The sequence below is a fragment of the Taudactylus pleione genome, unplaced genomic scaffold, assembly GCF_031769625.1.
Source record: "Taudactylus pleione unplaced genomic scaffold, aTauple2 ptg000391l, whole genome shotgun sequence".
Classification (NCBI taxonomy): Eukaryota; Metazoa; Chordata; class Amphibia; order Anura; family Myobatrachidae; genus Taudactylus; species Taudactylus pleione.
The window spans coordinates 16,384,051-16,390,274 of record NW_028284792.1 but is presented as its reverse complement, the minus strand read 5'-3'; positions in this window follow the sequence as shown (position 1 = coordinate 16,390,274).

The following is a 6,224-nucleotide window of genomic DNA, read 5'->3' as shown; positions in this document are numbered from 1 at the left end:
GACTTGTCGAAGCTGAATAATTGAGTAAGACAAGTTCAGTTTAAAATTCAATCACAGCGACGCCATCTTGCGACTGGCCGCAAGACTCCATTTTAGAAATGCGATCGCAAGACGCCATTTTGCGAATGGCCGCCTAAGCCACATTTTAGATAAACTCACATTTTAGTACATGTGGTGATAATACCATTAGCATCATGCGAAGGCATCTGTGACCATTATCATATGAAGCAAGTGGCCAGGTGACAACTGGCTTGGGTAGATAAGTTTCCTGCATAGTGTTTGTTCACTACGGGTGGTCTGGCTAGAATAAATAAGCAAGCTTCCTGCAATGACACAGGAAAGGTGGGAGGGCCTGCTGACAGGAGATGTAGAACTATCTGGCCCAGCATGCTAAAATGTTAGAGACAAGGCACTTATCCTCACACACACATTTAAATATGTCTTTATATCAAACCCCGAATACTCACACATTTCATATTCACACATAAGGTTCCATAAGCATCAAAATGTATGATTCAAGTTGGTTAAGTTAGTTTAAATGCTAAGAAATAAAGGTTTTTGATAACTAAGGTATTATACATGATAAGCAAGGTGTGTTTGGTCTCGTTCTGATGCATACGCTTTTTACAGCATCCCGGTGTTATCGGTGGAGAGATCGCATCATGCAAACTCAAGTTACGGATCGCAGAACTTACAAGCACCAAAATGTTTAGCTGATGAAATGTTACAGGAGGCGTTACCAGAAAGACTCCGGCTGTTAGAGGCAGGGAAAGTCAATTTGAAACAACCTGTTAAATGTGTCGTAACATATGCTTCTCCTCTGGGAACCAATGATATCAGCAGGAAATTTCCCTTTGTCCTGCTTTAGTCTGGGGGGGAATAAATACATGTGCCCATATACTGGTTTAGGAGTCCATGCTGAAGGTTGTATGAACTGAGGGTCTCTAGTCTGAGGTCTATCTCTGGGTCCAGAGGCGCAGTGTATGTATACTGTTACTTGGGGTCTGTATAATTTCCTTTTGCGCCTAAAGTGTGTCTCTCTCTCTGTCTCTCTTTGTCTCTCTGTCTCTCTCATTGTATTTATTTGCGCTTATTGTAAACAGATCATAGCGTGTAACTGACAGTACTTTAACCTGAATAATACTTGTGCGTTGGAACCACAGATTCCACTCCTGTCTTTATTTACGGTCAGACTGCGTACGCAAATTAGCGTTATTCTTAGAGGTTTATAGGAAGGATTTAAGAAGGTATAGGCAGGGGTATATAGAGGTTAATTTCTAATATTGTTAGTTGGGGGCTCGTGAAGAAGTCACTTACCTGCTCACACAGTACATACGGTCATCGATATTTCAGCAAAGGGTGGAGTGGCCACATGCTGGGTTTGCCTGCAACCGCTTTGTGCTGAAAGATCGCTATCTGTCTCCGTGTGAATTAAGGAAGCTGACTAGAATCCAGGGACAAGAGAGGAAAAAGTTTGTTTTCCTCTGTTGATAGAACCTTGTGTTTAGAGGGGTGCCGCAGTATTGTGTACGCAGTTAAAAAGTCATTATACGGTTGTGTGGTAGTCGCATAATTGTGTATGCGTATCATTAGATGATGAGCCTATTGTAATGTCTGCCATTTCCCATGCTGTGCAAATGATAGATGCTGCATCACCACAATCACGGGTGGTGCCGCCATCTCCATCGGTAACAGCAAGGGAAGTGTTAATACACTCTGCACCCATTGAGGAAGTTGTTAATACCATACGTAGCAGCAGCAGATTAAACCCCCAGCCAGGTAACCAGGTCAGAGGTAGCAACGCTGCCGGTCTGCATCCCATTCGGACAATAACTGTTCCGAATGGAAATGCGGATGCAAACGGTGTAGTGCCCACTAGGGAAGTAGTAATGCATTGTCCATGGACAAGGGCAGAACTAAATTCCATCATAAATGATTTCCCTGATCCAAAAAAGGAATTAGCCAAATCTCAAAGATTTTTGAGAAATTTGGGTAGTTCTCATGAGCCCACTAATAAAGATTGGCGTGTAGTGTTAAGGGCCTGTCTACCACGCAATACCGACGTGACAAAATTTATCACGGATTGTGTATTGGATGGTGACGTTCCCTTAACAGACCAAGTAAACCAAGGTAACATTTCCCGCATTGTGACTCAATTGGGTATTTATTTTCCGGTAGTAGTTAACTGGAACAAAATCTTCACAATCAAACAAAAGGAGAGTGAAACTGCAGAAGACTATTGCGATTGTGCTCTGCAGGCTATCACCCAGTGCACTGGTATAGAAGATATTAAAGATAGCATTCACCACAGGGGAATGATAGTCACGATATTAATGGACGGTTTAAAATAGAATTTAAAAACTCTGGTTCAGACCTCACAGCCTGGCTGGAGGGGACTTACAATAGATAACCTCATAGAGTCTGCCATAGAACATGACAAAAACATCTCAAAAAAGAGGGAGACCCAGAGCGAAAAATTAATGGCTGTCAGTATACAAGCTCTGGAGGGAATGACGGCAACACCACAGCCAACAGACACGCTTGCACTTGCACACACACTCATGTCAGAACAAGTTGCTCTCACTAACCCCACTCAACAACAAACACAACTCTATCCTACTAACCCAATGCAACCACATGTCCCAGGATATCCACCTACGTCTTATCCCCCACAATACCCTTACCCTCCCTATCCTTACCCATATCCACCACCTTTATCCTCTGCTCAAACTCCACAACAACACATGCTTTCACCTGAATCACGGACATGTTTTAATTGCAAACAAACAGGACACTTTAGTAGAAACTGCACAGTAAAAAGAGTATGGACCCCACACCAAGGGAAACCTGGATATCCCCATAAGGGATATGCACAGAGATCAGCAAATATTCAGCAAGCACCAGCTCCAATTGTAGCCGTAAATGCTTTATTGGAGAATGGTAGCCAACGATAGGGGTCAGGTCATACCTGTAGTCTACAGATAGTCAGGTTAACGGGAAGTACTAGGGAAGAACCGATCTTGATGGTTGATGTAGCTGGTACTGAATATCCTTTTCTTGTAGACACAGGGGCGACCAAGTCAGTGATGAAATCTCCCGTTAATTACAGGTGACCAACGAGACAATACCAACAATGGGTGTGACAGGTAGAGTGGAACGTTATCCTTTAACAAAGTCCGCAGAGGTTAGTATTGGGCCGTTGCATACCAGACATTCTTTTCTCCTGGCTGCCGCGGCTCCTACTAACCTGCTGGGCAGAGACTTGTTATGTAAAATGGGATGTCATATATTGCACCCCTGATGGTGTATATTTAGATATCCCAGAGAGAATGGTATATGAGGTGCGGGATATGTTAGACACTCCTCAAAGGATAATGTATCACTCTACCGTTTTAAAAGAAAATCCATCACAAGTAGATGAAATGTTGTCCCAAATTCCAGATTCCCTTTGGACAAAAGATGGACAAGACACTGGATTAATGGCAAACGTAAGCCCGGTAATGGTAAACTTAAAAAGCGGTAGGCAAGCTCCAAAAATTCCCCAGTACCCACTAAAACAGGAAGTAGAACTAGGGGTGTTTCCAATAATCGAGCGATTATTGCAACAGGGAATTTTAGTTCGTACAGCTAGTGTAGCCAACAGTCCCATCTTTCCAGTAAAGAAGAGTGGTGGGAGGGGTTATAGGCTGGTGCAAGACCTTAGAGGTGTTAATAAGGTAGTAGAGAGTCAATTCCCTGTAGTGCCGAATCCAGCTATCATCCTGATGCAGATCCCACCAAATGCAACCCATTTCACTGTCATTGACCTCTGTTCTGCTTTCTTCTCTGTGCCTCTCCACCCTGACTGTCAGTACCTATTCGCATTCACATACAGAGGTGTGCAATATACATGGACACGATTTCCCCAAGGTTTCATAGACAGCCCCAGTATTTTCTCCCAGGCATTGCATGACTGTTTACAAGCTTTTCAACCTGCCAATGGATCAGTTCTAATTCAATATGTGGACGATTTATTGCTATGTTCTGACTCTTTTATGTCATGTGTGAATGATACTAAACTTTTGTTACTTCATCTCTCGCATACAGGACACAAAGTGGCTAAGGACAAGTTACAGCCGTGCCAGCCTAGAGTAAAATATTTGGGACACTGCCTAACCCAGGGGTTACGACATCTCACAAATGATAGAATCCAGGCCATACAAAACATGACACTGCCGCAGAATCAACAGCAAATTCGTACCTTCTTGGGAATGTGTGGATATTGCCGAATGTGGATCCCAGGTTTTTCTATTTTTGCCTTGCCTTTACAGGAACTGGTCTCTTCCTCAAAGCCCGATGGCGTCACACACACTGAGGAATCAGAACAGGCTTTTCTTAATCTTAAGGATAGCCTGACAAAAGCTCCTGCATTGGGAATACCCGATTATGAAAAACATTTTGATTTATATTGTACGAAAGCCGATGGTTGTGCTGCAGGTGTCCTTACACAAAAACATGGTGATGCCAGTAGGCCCGTAGCATACTACAGTGCCCAATTGGACACGGTAGCAAGATCACTCCCCACCTGTTTGAGAAGTGTAGCAGCTACCGCTTTATTGGTGAGTAAAAGTGAGGACGTAGTATTGGGCCATGATATGATTGTCTACACTCCCCATGCTGTATCTGCTCTGTTGAACTCAGCTCAAACCAGACACGTCTCCTCGGCTAGGTTCACCAAATGGGAACTAGCCCTAATCGCTCCTGCAAATATTACTGTTAAACGTTGCAGTACGCTGAATCCACCAACATACCTACCATATGTACACCATGATGTACAAAGGGTGTAAGGAGAGGAGTTTCTGGCGGGAGGTGAGTTCAGCAGACATGATGACACTCACGATTGTATGACATATCTGAAAATTTACTGCTAGACCTGACATACATGACACATCTTTAGAGAATGTGGATGTGACTTTCTATACGGATGGGAGTTGTCATAGACAAACAGACACAGGTGAATTATGTACAGGTTATGCTGTTGTAAATGACACAGACATCGTGGAAGCTAAACCTCTCGGTCCTCCTCACTCAGCCCAGGTGGCAGAGTTAGTAGCACTGACTAGAGCATGTGAACTAGCAGCAGGCAAATCTGCTAACATTTACACTGACTCGAGGTAACGCGTTCGGGGTGGTGCACGATTTTGGCGCTCTATAGCGTCTGAGAAATTTTATGACAGCAGCAGGCACACCAGTTGCACACTCCCGACACATAAAACATCTCTTAGAAGCAATCCAACTGCCCAAGGCAGTGGCAGTAATTAAATGCAAAGCCCACACATGTGAGGATGACCCGGTGTCACAGGGCAACAACAGAGCTGATGAAGCTGCAAAATGGGCAGCAGGGTTAAAAATGTCTTCCCTGATTGAAACAATTGTCATTCCAAACCAATGATATGCTGAAATTAATTGAGATGCAAAATTTGTGTTCAATTCAGGAAAAATCCATATGGAAGTCCAAGGGTGTGGGCAAGAGTCCTCTGGGCTCTGGAGGGACGGACATGGTAAGCCAGTAGCCCCCAAGGCATATTACCCCAGCCTGGCTGAGGCAGCACACGGTCTGACTCACCTGGGCAAACAGGGTATGTGCAAGTTGGTGAGGGCTTACTGGTGCGCACCAGGTTTTTCTTCACAAGCTGAGAAGATAGCAATGTCCTGTTTGACCTGCTTGAGAAAGAACATAGGGAAAGCGATCCCTACCGAACCGTCCCACATTCCACCGACTGATGGACCTTTCCAGGTGATACAAATTGATTTCATCCAATTACCACCCTGCAGGAACCTTAAGTATGTACTAGTGTGCACAGACGTATTTTCTAACTGGGTTGAGGCGTACCCAGCGGCCACTAATACTGCTGCGTTTACTGCCAAGAAAATAGTTCAGGAATTTGTATGCAGGTACGGTATCCCTAGAATCATTGAGAATGATAGGGGTACCCATTTCACAGGTGATGATTTTCAAAATATGTGTAAGCTGATGGGTATTAATAGCCGACTTCACACCCCCTACCGACCGCAGGCCAGTGCCAAGGTAGAGAGGATGAACGGAACTATTAAAAATAAGCTAAGTAAAATCATGGCAGAGACTGGACTAGGATGGCCAGAAGAGTTACCTTTGGTCCTACATAGCATAAGGACCACTCCTAGGTTTCCTCTGAATCTGTCCCCATTTGAAATACTATTCGGCA